The sequence below is a fragment of the Carettochelys insculpta genome, chromosome 17 (assembly GCF_033958435.1).
Source record: "Carettochelys insculpta isolate YL-2023 chromosome 17, ASM3395843v1, whole genome shotgun sequence".
NCBI lineage: Eukaryota > Metazoa > Chordata > Testudines > Carettochelyidae > Carettochelys > Carettochelys insculpta.
Genome location: NC_134153.1, coordinates 20,828,747 through 20,848,412, shown reverse-complemented (window position 1 = coordinate 20,848,412; position 19,666 = coordinate 20,828,747). Strand labels below are relative to the sequence as shown.

General features: G+C 44.9%; 1 protein-coding gene across 1 annotated transcript in view; it reads right to left on the bottom strand.

Annotated features, from left to right (window-relative positions):
• Positions 1-19,127, bottom strand: part of SULF2 (sulfatase 2) — a 258,582-nt gene extending 239,455 nt beyond the window's left edge. Inside the window, exon 1 of the mRNA XM_075011862.1 lies at positions 18,908-19,127. The gene's annotated coding sequence lies outside the window, so the exon portion shown is untranslated. The remainder of the gene's footprint in view (positions 1-18,907) is intronic.
• Positions 19,128-19,666: the final 539 nt, after the last annotated feature.

Sequence of the window (19,666 nt, the reverse complement as noted above, 5' to 3'; positions counted from 1 at the left end):
CCCACTTTGACAAGACACACACCTCCCCCTGAACAGTGGACTTCCCCACACCAAACTGGTTTCCCACAGAGCGGTAGCTGTTGCGGGCATGGCGAGCTTCCAGGGGGCAACTGTGACCCACTTCTCCCTAGGGATGGCAGGCCTCAGCTGGGCGTCCTGCCTCCAGAGGGCAGGAACAAGCCAGGCACAGAGCTCTAGGAAGGTGTCCCTATGCATGAAGAAACTCTGGAGCCACTGCTGGTCGTCTCACTGCCCCATGGTCAGCCGATCCCACTAGTCGGAACTGGTGCAGTACCTCCAGATCTGCCTGTGCACCCAGGGGTGTGGATACGACTGTCCAGAAGCCACAGCAAGTTCCTTGACAGTGGTGTCATGCTCGCCCTCCATGAGGAAGAGAAGGACGGCCATGAGGAGGTGGAGCAGGTGCTGAAGCATCTCTGAGTGAGGCCACTGCAAGCTCGGGGGCTGCTGTGGCACCATGGCTTGCTGGAAAGAGCTGGGTCTCCCAGGAAGCTTTGAAGCCTTGCTTTAGCAGCTGTGCTGTCCCTTGTGGAGGAAGGTATGCATCAGCATAGACAGGGAACGACCATCTGGGGTGGGGGGTGGGGCTTTAAAGGCACATCTCACTGGGGCTCCCAGAAAAGATTGCCAGCCATGTGACCCTGTCTGCTGGTGTTTCAGGTGGCCATTTTGTCAAGAGAGTGGCCAGGTAGCTGGGCTGCTCTCTGTTGACAGAGTGCATCGACAGAGTGATCCCCTTTGCTGTTTGGCCACGATCTGCTTAGAGAACGTTTGTTGGAAGATCTCTTCCAACAAAAACTCCTGTTGACAGACCACTGTAATCTAGACATGGTCTATGTGAACTCTCCCCACACACAGAACCCTCAAAGTTTCTGTAAAAGGATAAATACGCACTCTTCTGTCACAAGCTATACTCACACCACTTCGTACTTACAACTGTAATTATTTTAGTTTAATTTCGGTATAGTTTTGTTTTAGGTACCTTAGAAATTGTCTCTATGCATTTTAACCTTAATATTACTTAAGAAATCACTTGATATCAAAAGCAGGGGGCACCCTAGGAAAAAAAAACACAAACCAAACCATGAGCACACAAGGAATGGGGACATGGACAGATGCTACGGAGAACATAGGACATGCTTCAACGTGGCTTGCCTGTTCCAAGTTCGCAGTGTGGGATGAAGTGAGAGACAGCAGAACTGCACGTTGTTACTAACATGGAAGCTTCCGAAAAATAAGAGAACGCCTGAAAAGTGCTTGCTTCTCTCACTAACTTCAGAGTGAGCTTGCACAGGATGGTGTTGAGTGGCCCAAGCACAAGACTGACAGCTAGGCCTCTGGAGGCCAGCTCTGACACCAGTACCCTTCTGTGCTTTAAGAGAGGCATAAGCCAAACTTGTAAACTGCCTGATTTTTCAGTAGTGTGGAGTAGCACCAACTTCCAAAGGCACAATAAAAGGATTCACACTTCCCATCAACTTCATGGGTTGGAGGTGATTAGCCTTAGGCCCCGCTCCTGCAATCAGAGGCATAGATGCAAAACAACCAATGTGTAAGTACACTAAAATAACCTGAACTCATTGGCTGGGTCTACACAGTGTTCTTCCGAAAGATCTGTTCCAGAATTTTAATTCCGGAAGATGGAGTCTACACACAAAAACATGGATTGAAAGAGCAATCTCCTCTTTCGAAAGAGAGCGTTCACACAGACTCCACTCTTTTAAAGAATGGCCCAAGGATCGAAAAATCCGGCACTATGAGGACTGCTCTTTCCAGAGAAGGGCCCCTGGAGCATCTACACATGCTTTTTGCTGAAAGAATCTTTCAGAAAAAGGTACTCTTCCTGATCTAGGAGCTAAGGATCCTCCAACATGGCTTCCACCGTATGAAAAATGAGGCCTAAATATAGATTTAGTAATCACATTTTTTAAAAAATTGGCTTATCCTCCCTGCCTTCAATCATTATATGCAAAACCAAGCTAAAAATGTTTTTTTAGCTCCTATAGTTTTTGTGCAGATTATTCAGATAATGTTTATACAGCACTTGAATGATGAACAATCTTAAAAATAAACAAGAATGTTTAGATAAAACTTGTGCAATTTTGCCGTTGTCCTTTCAAACACAAGCCTCTCCTCAAATCTGCACTTTTTTGGTAAGCCAGTTAATGAAGATTTACCGTAAAATGTGTGGGATTGTGTGTGTTGATGATGCTATTCCCATAAAGTATGTACTCTCCCCCACACACCCAATTATTTCTGTATGTTTTCAGGCTGTTTCAGAGAAATTGTCTAGAATATGCCAATTACTTAACATTTATAAAACCAAAAGGGGTTTTCCCCACCTAGATGTAAAGTATTGGAAGTGGACCCACAAAAAAAATCTTTTCAGAATATTAATTTAATTCTAATTGCCTTTTAAGTTACTCTAGTGTTCTAAACCATTCTACAAAATTTAGAATAAATAAATAAATGTCAGAATAACTTTGGAGAGATGACAGATGTAAAGCATAAGCTGTCTTTTTGTATGTGTTACAATTAATCTGTTTGCCTAGAGTTTGATAAACAGAACTTGGAGCCAAAAAGGAGTTTTTGCCATTATCAACAAAATAGCAATGGTTTAGAATTAAAAGATCCCACTTAACTTCAACCATAACAGAAATCAGATCATGAAAAATCCCAGAGTTAGCTCTTTTCACAGCCTTATGTAGCTTTTTGCTATATTAAACCAATAATGATATTCTACTTCATCTTTCAGGACTCCATCTAGCAGTCTTCTCACAAGCAAACACCCATTATGTCTGCACTAGAGCGTTTTGTCAACAAAAGTGAGATTTTGCTGACAAAATTCACGGAGCAAGTACACATAAAATGCATTTTGTCGACAGAACTGTTGACAAAAAACCCAAGTAGACGCTCCAGGGGCCCTTTTGTCAACAGAGCAGATCAAAAGATCTATCTGCTTTTATGTGTAGATGCGATCTGTCAACAGAAGTTTTGTTGGAACGTCTCTTTTGACAGTAAGTTCTGTGGACAGATGCTTCTAGTGCAGACATAGCCCCTATGACATGATATGCAGATGAGTCTCCTATCGAACATTAAGGTGAAGCAATGAGGTGGAGATTTCAAGGTGCTGTAGGTCTCCATCTTCCACCAAGCCAGACACAGCCTGTACCAACCGTGAGAATATTCTCAAAAAACCAAGTTGCTGCTGCTGGAAGGAGACAGACCCAGGTTAATAGAAGTAAAGACACAAAAGAAATTACAGCTCCCAGCAGTTTTGCACTTGGACAGATAAGCAGAGTTCAACACACTAATGACAAAGCAAACAATTATTATTTCCACTATAATGCCCAGTTACCAGAAATTAGAATCCCATTAATTAAGAAACTGATCACCTTATTTTAATGTTATCAGAAACAACTGGATGTTTTAGTAAAATAAACCTGTCCATGCAGTACAATCTATTGTCAGCTAATCTTATATTGAGCTTTTGGCAGTACATTAAAAATGAGTCACACTCCTATTTCCTTTATTCATAAAAGTGACAGATGAGGGTCAAAAGTACCCTTTGGAAGATAGGGGGAATTTCCAATTGAGAATCCAATTCTTCAATACCTCATTTAATCACACCCAAGCAAACGAAGAAACTTCTAATACATGGACTGAATTCAACTGATATTTAGTGTCTCAGATATTTTAGGTATTAGAATAATTAAAATAAGCAAATAAGCCTGAAAGACTACTAAACTCGGGTTTAGTCATAATTCCTGTTTTCTGTATGATTTAACACTTTTTTCTGAAGCTGGATTGCCTTTATTTTTGAAATACAGCAATATTAAGGAAAATTTAGAGGGAAAAAATCTACAAGAAATTCTGTAAAAGAATTCTCTCTATACCCATGGTGTCCAACCAGTTCTGAAGCAGTGACCACTGTAGTGGCTACTGTTATTAGCCACATTATTCTGAAAATGTTGTGATTTTTGAGCCTTTTTTTTTGTTCATGCCAACTAGTCACATTCAACTGGCCAAATAGCCACATGTGACTAGTGGCTAGCGTGTTGGGCACCAGAGCTACATAATAAAAGGGGAAGCAGCACCAGAGGTTTCGAAAGCTATAAATAACTTTAACAAAAATCATCACCAAAGTTCCATTCTGCATTAAAATCATTAGATGTATCATTCTCAGAGGAATGGATACTACAGAGATGGAGAAACTCAGAATGGGTTCAAATGTCATTCAAGTCAAAACCACATGTAATTTCAAATTGTAAAACTTCTTTCATGCTTGTAACTGGAAATAAATTATACATCATAATGTTACAAGGATAGATAAAGATATTTATTAAAAATGACTCAAAGAGAACAGTCATACACAGAGTTATATGCAGAAATCTGGTGAAAGAATAAAGTTACTATAAATATAATGACTCTTTTGTAACTGAATTCTGGCAATTTATGGTCTCTACAAACATTTAAATGGATACATTGTTCCTTGCTTACCCTAATTAAATACTGCTGTATAGAATTGCAGTCATAGAATAGATACTTGGTTCCATCCCAGATATAGATGCATTTTTAAAACATGTTGAAGCAATTACAACATAAAGGGCTAAATTTACTACTATTGTTTCTTAAACTGCTTGGAAATTAACACCATGATAAAAAATTATCTGTAGCACAGTACATTTTAATTAAAAATGTCATGCTATCAGGACAACTTTTCAATGAGAAATGCATTGTTGCAGTAAGCCTACTTATCAGAGAAGACTGAAGTACCAGTTCAGCTTAGTTAGCAGTACTCCCAACACTTGCACAGGTTTATGTAAATTCCAGTTTAGCAACAGAACTTTGTGCTAGATTCTTTGAAGGTCACCTGAGGATTTGAGGTGAAATCTTGCCCTTATCAAAATCTGTGAGAGTTTTGTCATTGACCTAAGGGTATGTCTTTGCTACGCAGAAGATCAATGCTGCCACAGCAGATCTTCTGGAGTTTGATTTAATATGTCTGGTAGGGACATGCTAAATCAAACTCAGAGGACACCCTGGTTGGCACTGGTTCTCATGTTCCTCATGAGGAGTAAGGGAAATCAACAGGAACATTTGCTCCTGTTAAGTTCTCTCAGTGGAGATAACATGGAAGTTCAAATTGAGGTCTATCAATTCCAGCTTTGTAATCGACATAGATGGAGCTGAGCATCTTAATTTGACTTCCCATTTAATACAGACCTGGCCTAAGTCAGACATAAATTGCATCTCTAGTTCTTTAACTCCAGGGCAACAATATCTTCCTGTTCCAAATACAGAACAGGGAGATATAGGTGTTGGGGGAGAAGGGGTGGCTCCTCCCAGCTCCAGCAAGCCCCAGGGAGCCTTGAAGGAGACAGCAGCTGACAGCCCTCCCCAGGAGCCCTGGGGAAGCTGCAGCCCCAGCACTTGGGAATTAGCAGCTGCCGGCCCTCACCCGGAGCCCCGAGGAAGCGGCAGCCAACAGTGCTCCCTGGGAGCCCCAGAGAAGTGGTAGCCACTGGCCCTCCCTGAGCCCTGGGGAAGCAGCAGCCCCCAGTGCTCCCCAGAGCCCCAGTCACCAATGTTCCCTGGGAGCCCTGGGAAACCAGCAGCTGCTGGCACTCCCCAAGCCCTGGGGAAGCAGCAGGGACATGGCAGCCACCCACACTTCCAGAACTACCCTGAGGCTCAGGGAAGTGAATCCTGCCAGCAGCTGCACCTGCACAGCTGCTGGGAGAAAAGGCCAGCAGGGGACAGCCCAAGGGATAATTAGTCCCTTTTAAAAAATTAATAGGGATGCCTTTTTGGCGTCCCAAATATGGGACCATCCCACCTAATACAGGACAGATGGTAACACTATTTAACTCTAATTCAGCATTGATGCTACAGTGCAGCACCAGGAGATGAGTGCTGCATCACCGTGGGAGATATTAAACTGAGGTCCCTTTCCAGGTCTATTCCTCTCATTATTCTAGAAAGTATCCATCTGGAAGTTAACTATTTCATGAGGCTGCTTGAACAGATCCCAGTGAACTGGAAAACAGTCTTCTCTCAGATAAATGCGTCTACTCCTTGTGTGCAGCACAGTGTACAGAGGATTACTGCTAGACTGTCTGCAGAGACAGTTCTGGTAAGCACTTAGCCAGGTATGTACTTGCATGATTACAAATTTTGAGCATGCAATCTTGAGAACTGAATGAAATGAATGGGTAGCAGGTTTAAAACAAAAGGAAGTTTTTATTTACACAGTGCATAGTAGGCCCATGGAACTCTTTGCCAGAGGAAGTTGTGAAAACCAACACTTTAATGGGGTTTTAAAAAGAACCAGATAAACTCATGGAGGTTAGGTCCATCAATAGCTGTTAGCCAGGATGGGTAGGAATGGATGTCAGGACACAGATTGCTTTGGTGATTACCAGTTCTGTTCACTCCCTCTGGGGCATCATATGTTGGCCTCTGTTGGAAGACAAGGTACTGGGCTGGATGGACATTTGGTCTGACCCAGTATGGCCAATCTTATGTTCTAACTGCATACAACTGCAGGCCTGACTTGCTTAAATATTACATCCTAGAAGACTAGCACAACCAAGTACCAAGACTGTGCTCAAAAAGATCAGAAGTAGCATGCATTCTGGGCAATATAATTGATGGGACACTTCTGGATAGATTAGAGTTCTCTCCCTTTTTCACATTCACTACAAAGGGGATGCTGTCAGCAACAATAACTACTTTGGTGGAAAGGAAGAGAAATATGCTCAGCTGCTAATATGCAAAGTTACATATCTCAGCTGTTCCAAGATATTCCTATTTAAATTCATATAAAAGGTCTTTTCAAGGAATTAACAGCCTGAAACATTTGCTTGCGTATAATAGTTTTTCTTGTAGAGTTTGGCAAAAGTATCTGATCATGTGAAAGCTTTAAAAACGAAACAACTTTGCCAAATTTCAGCTGAAGTTGTTTTGAAACTGCATGTATTAATACAAGATAAACTACCAGCGAAATCACAATTGACATCTGATTATGTGATAACTCTATAAATATTAGCCTCAGTTATAATGAGCTGAACAATATTAAAATGGAGTAGTCTGTCACACTTCAAGGTGTCAGGTGATCACTCAAAGGCTACGTCTACACTTACAAAAAACTACAAAAAATGCTCATGGCCAATCAGAGAATATTTAGAGCCTCATTAGCATGCCACCAGCTGCAGCACTTCAAAAGTGCCACGGTTTGCTTGCCCGCAGCTCTTCTATATGGTTCTCCTTTTCCAAAGGACCCTGCCAACATCAGCTGATAGGAATAAGGGTATTTTGATGTTGGTAGGGTCCTTTTGGAAAGGACCTCGTGTAGACAACCAACCCACAGGTGAGCGAACAGCGGCACTTTCGAAGTGCCACGGCCAGCGGCATGCTAATGACATGCTGAATATTCATTGCAGAGCCTCATTCGTATTATTCGATTTGGCCATTAGCATGGCCATTTTGCAGTTTTTTGTAAGTGTAGACACAGCCAAAAAAATCAGAAGGAAACCCTCCCCAAGGACAACACTGGACAATCGGCTACTGCAGGAACGCTACATTATTGGGGTCTCCTGAAACCAGTAGATTTGAGATATTAATGTTCTGATCCGGTACTGTAAATTCTATGCATGTATGTCTGGCCCTAAAGAAAGTCAGTATAGTTCTTTCATCTAACAGTTTATATGAGCTAGATTTAACTAAACTTCCTCAGTCCACAATAAAGGTGTCTACCTGTAGCTATGTAGTCATCTGATGGAAAGGTAACCACTGTGTGAGTTTACAATTTCATCCAGCGTTTAATTCTTTAATGGCATACCTGATGAATGACTCACAATAGTTCGTAAGAAAAACATAATGAAATTAACCAAAGAGCCTTCAGAAGATTATGGAATGAGTTAACTGAAGTTAGGGTACTTCTTTCTGCAACGCACTGCTTGAGTACTTAACAAAACCAGGACAAATCTCAATACAACAGCAGTGCTCAAGAGAAAAATCAAGATATGTATAAGTATGTAAAATAGTCTAAGCATTCTTCACTGACATGAAAAGAATATAATGAACTCTTCACTGCACAGAGGGAAAGATTTCTTTCTTGCCAAGGAACAGACTTAGAAAGAATATTTACATTTTGCTACAACCTGTAATTTTCTCATTTATCATTTGTCAGGGCCCAAAGACTTTATACTGAACAGAGAATGTTTGCATATGCTTAATGATCCTTTTACCAAACAAATGTCACAGTTTCAATGAGGAAATTAGTTAATACCGCTGATGCTACTTATCTAATACCATTAATATCACACTGTGAACAGCTACAAAAGCTACAGTATCTTACATCATAACTGAGCTCTGCTGGTTGCAAATCTGTTACCCAGCAGAGATTTCGAGAGACAAGATAACCCATAAAATATCACACACAAGTAAATTAAAATGAGATTAAAAAGGATAATTTTATTCTATATCTAGACTACTGAGGAAGTATCTAGTGTGACCAAAACCAGATCATGTATTGGTGTTTTAAGCCTGGTAGTTGTTATCAACCAAGCCCTCTTGTGGGTCCCTCCACTTTTATCCGCTTACCAACATTTGCTATATTAAAATGAAAATCTGAATAAGGTGCAACAAAATTGTTTCCATCATGAGGTCTTTCCCTGGGATACAATATTTTAAATCTGTTTTACCTTCTGGAGTTACAGTGGAATTCACACATCTACTAGACAACATGTGTGGCTAAATACACTTGGCAAAGTCACTCCCAGTGTCAGCTATGTATTTTCATCATCCTTCCACCCCAGTGTTGAGATGTGTTTCATATGGTAATTGCTACATAAGGAGTAACAGGTTTGATCACAGAGGTCCTTTTGGGGCTGCATCCAGTGTGCTTATCATGCCACTGAGCATGCCTACCTGCATTCTGGGACATCCCACCCCCCTGTCCTGCTGGGCCAGAAGCTATAGGGTCTGGATACATTCCAGAAATTCAGCCATCAAAAGGGACCAAAACTCGAAATAAATCCATCTTACTCTGTATAAAAGTTTTACACAGAGAGAGCTCGTAAGATTAGTTCTCTTTATCCAGAGAGAGAGAGACTGAGAGAGAGAGAGAGAGAGAGAGTGGTTGCTCTGCTCAAGGTCACCGGTATTTCCACTGGGCATGATAATAAACGAACATGTTTTACTAAGTACAAAAATATGATTTACATGAATGAAAGTGAAAACAGTCAGATCAAAGTGAGTCACTAAGGCTGCCTCAACACTACATTCCCCTTTGGGAGGAGGAATGCAAATGAGGGAGATGAAAAATGCAAATGAATCACTAATTTATAAATCTCACACTTCATTTGCGTAATCTTCTGTGAGTGCGTTTCCTGAAGAGACTTTCTAGAAACAAAAACAGCAGTGTAGACGGGGTTCTTTCGGGGAAAAACCCCATTTTCAGGAATGAGGGTCCTTTCGAAAACTTTTTTTTTCTCCAAAGGAACCCTGTCTATACTGTTGTTTTTGTTTTCAGAACACTGTCTTCTGGAAATGCAATCGCATGAGATTATGCAAATAAAGCATGAGATTTGTAAATCAGCACTTTGTTTGCATTTTTCATCTCCCTCATTTGCATTCCTCCTCCCAAAGGGGAATGTAGTGTAGATGCAGCCTATACCAAAATAAACAAAAGATGCCAGGTAATTTTGATGCACTAAGGGTGCATCTACACTAGCAAGTACGTTCAAAAGTAAGGTTGAAAGATGGCCCTCTTCCAAATAACCTGTGGAGCACCTACATACACTCTGCAATCTTTGAAAGTAACTTTGAAAGAATGGGGCCATTCTGTCAAAGTTGGTACTCCGTTCCCTCAGTGGGAAGAGCGCCCCCTTTGGAAAGAGAGAGTGTAAACATGCCATGGACAGCTATGTTGAAAGAGGGAGTACTCCAGGGCGATGATCAGCTGGCAGGCAGCAGAGCCGCTCACAGCACAAGTGGAGCTCTATGGCTCCAGCGTCCAGCCGTGTTTAAGGAAGCAGGCTTCCACAAAGACTCAGGCAAGAAGCTGAGAGCGTTCAGGCAGCAGGAAGCCCACACTGCTGCAGATCCTGCTCCCAGTTGCGAGGCCCCATGCAGCCCACCCTGCTCTCTGGCATCATGGCCAGCACCTGGGACCCTCGACCACACTAGAACAACCCCCAAGGACAATGGAGGGTCCTCCCAGGAGGGGAGGCAGGCCCCAAAGTGCCAGCCCCCCTTGTGGACTGAAGGCAAGCTGCAGGGACTCCTTGTCCTCTACAGATGAGGTCCTGCACCAGATGGGGGTCCGGCGCCACAATGCCGTAGCATTCAAGTGCCTGTCCAAGGGCCTCACTGGCTGGGGTCACCCCACCCACAACCCACACCAGTGTTGTCCAAGGTCAAAGAGTTCTGGCAGGGCTACTACAGGGCCCTGGACATGGCCAGGCGGTCAGGGGCAGCGCCCACCAGCTGCCCCTACTTTAAGGAACTGGACTGCCTCCTTGGGCCCAAGGAGGCAGGACCCTCAGCCATGGTCTTTGATACCGCAGACTCTGAAATCGAGCTGGAGCCTGAGACCAAGGGAGAGGACCATCTCAGACTGGTGGCTGGCACCAGGTGCCCATGGAGGCTCCAGGCCATCAGCAATGATGAGGGCTTGAGCGAGGGGGGCCCTTGTCATCGATGCCCCATCTGGCCCATCCAGCCGGGCCCCCTCCGCCTGTGCCTCGCCCAAGTTCCTGTAGGGACCCAGAGGTATGTGGTGTGCATGCCGGTTGTCGTGGGGCTTGGATGGGGGCGCTCGGTCCCAACCAGGGTGGCCTCAGCCCACCCACACAGACATCAGCCCTGGGGCACATGCAGGCCAGACAGCCCCACTGCCCTGGCCTCAGAGGGCCAACGTGCAGCACTCAGCACCACACGGTTGGGACATCACCACGGGCTGCCTAGCCAAAGAGGGACTGGGGGCGGGATGGGCAGAGGGGAGCTCATGCTCACAGCACCCAGACAGGGAACCCTGGGATACAGTCCCCACAAGGCCCCCGGGACAGGGGAGGGGAGAGGAAGGGGGAGTTCACAGGGGCCATCACAGAGGCCATTCACAGGGGCCGTTCCTCTCCCCTCTTCTGTCTCCACAGCTCCAGCAGCTGGCAGCTGGACCAGCCTTGTCACAGACCCAGGAAGTCTGACCACTGAGGTGATGGGGAGCGGCCCTGACCCCGACCAGGAGAGCTTGGGGCCATCGCTGGGCCGTCTGCTGGTGCCACGAGGGCGGGGAGGAGGAGGCAGGGGACATAGCCAACTATGGCCTGGACTGGGGCGTCCAGGTTGGCTGCCACCCAGTCCCAGGCCTGCTGCTCCATGGCAAGCCACTCCTGCAGCATGCCCATCACGTCCCACAAGGCTGCCCTGTGAGCTATCTGACCTCTCCTGCTGCCCCATTGCAAGCCACTCCCACACCTACCCCTCCCACCCCCACCCCACCATCCCCCTGTCACCTGGCCACCCTCTCCTCCCTCCCTGAGCCTTCCCCTGCCCCAGCCCCCTCCCCATGAGCCTGATCTCGCGTCCCTTGTCCCCCACCTCTTCCCAGCCAGCCTCACGCAGCTGGCCCACACGTTGCTGGCCAGCGCCAGCCAGATGGAAGCCTTGCCCACCACTCCCCCACGCTGACCCCGGTGAGGCTACAGGGACCACACCCCTACCTCCCTGTGCTGCCAGTCCCAGTCCAGCCCTGGTGGGGCCCCCGGACACGGCAGGGGAAGGAGCAGGTGCAGGCGATGGGGATCCCAGCCATCGACACCCATCAAGGGGTAAAGCCCCCCACCTCGACCCTGGCTTCCCCAGGGCTCGCAGGGCACTGGCCCAGGGCCACTACACCCTTGTATATTGTTCCCTCCAGCCCCCCATTAGCTGTTCCCCCTCCCACCTGTAAATAGTTCCCTCAACCATGCAGAGGCAGATGGTTATGTTCAAGTGAACAGTTAATTGCTCTGATTTACTGTGTGTCCCCCGTGCATGTGTGGGGGTGGGAGAGTGCCATCCTTTCAAAACAGAGCTGTAGGGTAAATGCAGCCTGAGATAGTTACAGATAATGATTCCCACCAGAGGTCTTACTCTAGATAAAAATCTCTCAATAGAGAGTTGATCTTTTTCTCTGGACTAGGTCTACAGCATTGTAGAGTTCTTTGTTTTCAGGTTTATTAATGTGTAACCTCTTAGAGTGGGAAAGCAGTTTCAAAGACCAGCTGAAGACTGCTGATTGCTTCCCATTCCTTACACAGAATTTTCCCTGGGTAAGAATTCTTTGTTTAACACTCCACATCCCCACGTAAAAATCCCAGATTTACGTTAGACTCCAGCACCAGATGGCATGGTCATGTGTCTTTGCAGGACCAACTACAATCCAAACTTACAGGTCATTGGTTTGAGTACCAAGCCGTTATGTTTCTAGAGTATCACTAAGGGCCCTCATTGGTGCATTCAGAATTATAAAGTGTTTCACATTTCATGTTTCTAACTTCACATACAAAAATGATACATGTACTGAAATATACACATTCAGCAGACTGTAAATTTAAAAATATGTTACACGATGCGTTTTGCCTTTGAGTTAGCATACATAGGCCAATTTTCATAAAGCAAGGAGAAGCACATGACAATGAATTATATCTGAAATAAGCTTGTCAGCTGTGTACTTTTACTAAGTATTAATACTGCATATTTTCCTCACAAATTCCTGAAGTCTTGTACTGTTTCTCACCTGAAACAAAGAACCAAATTTTTGTTCAGGTCCCTCATTCTCATGCTGCTAGTGACAGAGTGAAAGGCTTTATTGTTTACTGACAAAAAGAGTTGGACAAAATAAAATTGCTTTGGGGAGAATTAAAAAGTGAACTAAACACACCTATTTAAAAATGCTAATGATACGCACACCCAACTCTGTTCAGTCATAAATTCATGCAACTAGCTGTTACACAAAATTAAAGAGGAAAATCCTACTCTTTTCTCGCAGCAATGGGAGTTAACAACTGTTCACAGCTGGATATGACCAGTATCTTGATCTCTAACAGAAATACCAGCCTTATATTTGTTCAGAACATAAACAAGCTGGATATTGAAGAAATACGTTAAAATTATTGACATGGATATATGCTTCCTCTCCTTTTCCAACCCCATTTGAATAACTCTCTTTCTTTGAATTTAAAGGGACAAATTCTGTCCTAATTTACAATTTGTGTTCTGCCATTAATCACAGTAGTGTTATAAGGAACGTAAGCCATTTTTGATCAAATTCTGCATTATTTTAGGGCCAAGGGTATACTTCAGAACCCAGTTTTTCCATGGACAAAAGGAAAGGCTTCAGGCACCACAGCTTTTGCTGAGCAGTGGCAGTTATTAACAGATTCAGCACCCACTGAAGTTGACAGAATTCCACTGACTATTTAAAGACATTCCATATTGAACTGTACCAAAGAAACAAAACATTCCATTGGGTAATCCATCCAGTTTTGTGTCTTGAAACCACCCATCTAAGAAACAGAGTTTTATCTGTCCTGCATTAACAAGTTTCTAGAAAAAAACCTGTCTTCCCAATAACAGAACCTCAATGCACATACCATGCACCTTGGACAGTAAGAGCAGGAGGTCCACAATAGTAAGATGATTTCAAATCCCAGCCTACCAAAAGAACATCCACCCAGAAACTACCTTGAGAAATACTCAATTTGCTCCAAAAGAAGAGTGGTCACTCCTTATGCATTAAACATAGATCTTCATGCCCCAAAGGGAACTCTTACACTATGCACTGGATCAACAGACAGCAATCAATCCAGCAAGGGTTGATTTATCATGTCTAGTATACCCATGATAAATAAACCCCCAAGCACTCTCCCATCGATTCTGGTACTCCACCAGAATGAGAAGCATAGGTGAAGTCAACAGGAGAGCATCTACCATTGACTCAGCACAGTGAGGACACAGCTGTAAGTAGATCTAAGCATGTCGACTTCACCGATGTTATCCACATAGTTAAAATTGCATAACTTAGATCCATGGCCTGCAGTAGTGTAAACTAGGTCTAACACACAGTAGGCAAAATAAACAAACAAGCTGAAAAGAAAGTCTCCCACTTGTAAAGTTTAGTTCTTTCACATTAGCAAGTAAGCAAATCACAATGTACAATCGTGTTAAACTCATTAGTTTAATACAAAAACTAAAATTTGATATTCTTAAAGACACAGGAAGCCATTTTAGAACAATTCTGGGAATTAATGTGGAATGCATCTCTTTATCCATAGTAGCTGATTCAAGATGGAAAACAAGAAAAAAAAAGTATGCAGCAGTTACAGAGAAAAACAAAATGAACTTGCTACATGAGGGGCCAAATCTGCCATTCACCTGTCTTTCATGCTGCATGCACTGTCCTCCTTTCAAAGTCATTGGGTTGCAAGTGCAAAACGGAAGCCAGAATTTGACCCAAAAATCTTTATTTCTCAATTTAGTTTGACATTTGTGTTACAAAAATCTAATATACATACCCTGTGTATGCTCACAATGGCTGCACTTTCAAGAATATGAAATTTTAGCACACAGTACTAGGTTCATGAGGTAGGCACACAATATTCAATCTGCAAGGCAGGTAAGTGAACAATTTTATTTAATTCAGTATGGCTATGTCTACACTAGGTACTAAATTCGAAGTTAGGCACTACTTCAACGTAGCCAGAAGAGAGTCTACACACATTTCCCCTTACTTTGAAGTTAACTTCGAAGTAGGGAGCCCAACTTCGAAGTCCTTACTCCATTCCTAGGAATTGAGTAGTGCCCTACTTCAAAGTTTATCTTTGAAGTAAGGCGTGTGTAGACACTCAGCTTCAAAGTTGCTTACTTAAAAGTTGTACTTCAAAGTAAGCAACTTCAAAGTTATTTTTGTAGTGCAGAGGTAGCCAATGTGCTAAAGTGAATGGAAATTACGAAAAAATTAATTTAGGGATGAATCCACAAGCAGAGCTTTAGGTATCATCTAGAAGACAACAGGCAGTGGCACAGTTAGATGATTTTTCAGAAAATAAAGTGTCAAAATGTGTTTTCAGATCCTGTAAGTCAGTCTGTCAGTCCCACTTTAAAGTCCTCACTGCACCTGAGAAGCATATCCACCCTTTCCCAAGCTTCCTCTTCCCCTTTTTGGACAACAGGAAGCACAGAAGCTGTTCTCCACCCTCTTTGACTTCATTCAAATTGGTATAACTTTGCAACACGTTTTGGTATTAATGAAACTGCACATTTCTATGAAAGTATTTCAAGATATTCCTGGCTATCTCTACAATTAAAGACATCTGCATATGAGAATTTAGAAGTCATTAAAAGATACAGGGAACATAAGATTATGTGCTTCCCCAGAATGGTTAATCAAAATTTACTTTTCTCTCACTATTCTGTGATTGGCTTCATGCCCTGTTAAATGAGCATGACTTTCTGTATGGACTATTCTCATCTGTACTAGGAACATAAACTTATCGTGTTGATGGTGGTCACTTCCTTGCTTTTCAGTCTACTGGCTCTGGTAATACTTCCTGCATGCAAGTAAATACTTCCTGAGGAGCTAGGAGGAAGAGAAGTTGAGAAATGAGAATACAAAAATAGCACTTGTTCTTGCATCCTTGAGGTTATACATGCCAATCATAAGGGGCAAACAGTAGTTAGGCAATAAACAGAGAACAGCATGCAACCTTCTAGAGCCAGATTTCACTCCCTAGATGTTGAGATGAAGTACCTCAGAAGGTGTGGGTGAATTATTTGAAGAACTTTTGACAAAAGGAGAAGGTACATTAAAACTATTCCACAAAAGTCTATGAAAATACATTCTATATTACAAAAGCAAGCTCCACTACACAAGCCATTGTGGACTTTATCTATAGTGACAGGCAAATACTTCCTACAGGTTGAACCTCTCTAGTCCAGCATTGCCTGTGATCCAGCATAATTTTAGCTAGCTGGACAACCACTTAGCAAGGGTGTTGCCAGGCTTCCCCTGGTCCTATAAAGTTTTTTTACAGCCACAAGCTCTGGCTCTCGGTGTTCTGTGCTGTAATGTAGCTGTAATTTACCCCAAAATGTCTTTTAAGAGCTAAGTAAACAGTGGAAGTGTTGGTAATGTTGCTAGACAGTACTGACCTCCCATAGTTCAGCAAATTTTCTTTCAGCACTGGTCGGGTCCCCAGGGTGCTGAACTAGAGAGGCTCTATCTGTATTAGATACAGGGAAAGGCCAGTAAAGAGTATGGATTATTGGCCTGTGATTCTCTTCTTTGCTATATTATTTCACAGAAATTAAACATTGCTTTCATTCAGAGCACTATTAATTTCAGCCTTCAGAATATGTCCAACACACACAAAACAAATTCACTGTATTCCACTCTCAATTCTCATCTGAAACATGAGAAAGATCATTTTCATCACTCAACCAAACATGAAGATCAGTCACTTTAGCAAGTTGGATTTTTACATTTTTCATTTGCCTTCAGTTGCTGATTTATTTCCCATCTTCTATCCCTGTGTGTCAGCTGCTGGAGATGAAGACACTGGGGTTGGATGCTAGACGTTTACATAAATATGGCAGAATCTCTTTAGTCTGCTACAATGTTCTGTCTGATGAAGCAGATTGGTTACTTCTGGAGATAGTGAGAGCCAACATTTTTCTACACCACAGACAGTACTAGCCCTTTGGACGCCCTGAGCAGTATGTTGCGGGGGGGGGGCGGGCAGCTCTCAACATAACATAGGATGTTTTGCAGGATGAGCTCTCAACATAACACACACTGAAAGGCAAACCAGAGATGGTTGCCTTGAGCTGCTCGGGACTTCATACTTAGTAAACTGATGCCTAGCTCCAGCTCCATTCTAACCTGTCCAGTTTGACAACGAGAATAAAGGATTTCCTACACAAAGATAGGGCTTGAGCTTGGTGCTATGCTCTACTTGTGTGGATACTGATTTTTACAATCAAAGCACACACATACCTTCCATCAGAAGTAACGTGTGTATCGATATGTGTGGTGTGGGAGAGTGAAAGGGTCTCATGTAGTGTAGACTGGTATTATTTAGCCTGAATGAGGGACAAATCAGAAGAAATTTTGAGGTAACAAAATAATAAGCTTATAGAGCTGGAAGGGACCTTGAGAGGTCATTGAGTCCAGTCCCCTGCACTCACAGAAGGACCTATCACCATCCCTGATGCAGTTTTTTTAAATTAACCTGCCCTAAGACCCTTGAAAGGGCCCTCAGGGGCTGAACTCACAACCCTGGATTTATAAGGCCAATGTTCTAGCTATTGAGCTCTCCCTCCCCCACACCATTAGATTTTTTTTTTACCTCACCCCATGAAATAAAGGGCAATGCCTAGCATCTGTTAAGAATGAGGCTGAGGCTTTGCAGTACTTGCCTTCGTGCAAGCTAAAACTGCTGAAAGGGCAAGCAAATTTCATGCACCAGTGTGTTGCATCATCACCTCTGATGATCTGAAACTATATTCTCCTTCACATTAAAATCCTTTACAGTTGTCGTCTGCATTGTTGTTTTTTTTTTTAACCTCTTCTCTCTCAAACACCAAACATTATCCAATGAGCCACAGGTTTCTTCACCCGGGCTCTAGCAAATAACTATGTTAGCGTGGACAGGAAGAATCATAGATTGGCTTGAGTGGCCATGACAGCAAGTTTCAATAAAGAGAGACACTGCCGTTTGACAAATACACCCGACAAAGCAGGTCTTTGCCCACGAAAGCTTATGCTTCAAAATAGGTTAGTCTATAAGGTGCCACAGGACTTCTTGCTGTTTTTGAAGATACAGACTAACACAGCTACCCCTCTGATACTGCTGTATGAGGCATCAGTCGGGCTCAACTTTGCTTCCAAATGAAAAGGGACCAAACAGAAGCCAAGAATGAGGCTGCATACCAAGACTAAATGCTATATGAGGATGTCAGAACTTGGCAGCTTGAGGACATAAAGTAGACAGATGTAGGCATATTGGGGAATTGTAGTTTAGGCTTGTCTGAATTACCGTGCATATGGCCAGGGAGCTATGAACAACAGGAAACTATTGTCATTTGTAATGGCTTTTGAATTTCTAGTTATATTAAATTCTAGGATATTCTGAAGCGTTTGGGGTGGCAGGGCGGGGGAACAAACCATTCAGAGTAACAGGCATGGAAATGCCTAGTGATAGCAAGTAAGAAAGAAAACCCCAAACCACTGGTTCCTTCTTCAGCAGCCTACGTCTCTGTTTATAGATCTTCATATTTACCACCAGACTGTAAACAAGTGCACACCTCGCGGGGATGTGCACAGAACTGCTGTTGCACTCTGGTCGTGGCTTCGCGCCTTCAGAAAACGCGTTCACGAAAACATATTCTTCCAACAGTCGCCTCACACTGTGACTGCAGCGCTGGGGAGCCCCATGCTCAACACAGCCCAAAGGACCCTATCCCAGCCCCTCGCCCAGCTCGACCCCCAGCCTTGCGGCGTGACCTTGGGTGAGTGCATCTCAGTCTCCGCATCAGAGGGACACCCCCCAGCCTGCTCAACACACACTTCTGGTGAGCTCGCTGGAGACCTGTGACTGCCTCATTTGCTGGGGCTCCTCTGGCACCTGGGCCACTGGCCCGGGTCCTGCTCGCCGCAGCTGGGCAGTTCTGGCCGCTCCCGCCAGCAGCCCGCGGCCGGGCGCTGAAGGCAGCCCCGGCTCTCCTGCCTCCTGTGCACGCAGAAGGCAAACGCCGCCGGGTGACAGCCGGCTCCCCCCGCCCGCCCCACAACTTCTTCCCCCGCGAGCAGCCCCAGGCAGCAGGAGCGGGTACTCACCGCCCGCGGGAGCCGAGCCGAGCCGAGCCGGCCAGCGCTCGGGGACGCAGCCGGGAGAGCGACAGCCGAGCTCCGGCCTCCCCTGCAGCGCGAGGCACCTCCCCGAGCCCGGCGTGGGGGTGGTCTGGTCCGCTCTGCTCCCCGCCTGCGGACCACACAGCTGCCGGCCAGGGGCTCCCACGCGCCTCGCTCGGCCGCCGCCGGCCAATGCGGGACTCACAGCGGAGCCGGCTTCTCCCATCTGTTGCGAGGCGCCTCCTCCGAGCGCTGCCCGGGCTGCGCCTCCCCGCCTAGCTCGGCCGCGGGGGCGGTGTCAGCACGCGGCCGGGGGGAGGAGGGGTGTAGATTTAGGCTCCCCTGTTCCTACTCCTGTCCGGGGCTTTGCCTCCCCCATTCACCTCCTTGTTCGGCCCCCAGCGCCCCCCCCCCTTTACACCCTAGTTACACTCTGCCCCCACGTCTCCCCTGCCCTGTTTTCCCACCCCACTGGGGGTTTACAGCCCCTCCCCATCACTCACCCCTCGCAAAGTGCGGTAACATTTCTTACCGGTACTGTCCTAGTGCAAGCCAGGCCCCTGACAGCTCTCCAAGTAGCTCCCTGATGGCTTGTGCCAGAGCCTAGCACCAGGGCGCACCCGCTTACTTTCACCTCTGATCCGCAGGGGTGCTTGGGGGCAGGGAGTTTTCTGAAGACACAAACCCCAGCAAGGCAGGGGACTGTGGGAGAAGCAAAGCAGTCAGCCCAGTAGCAGCACTTTA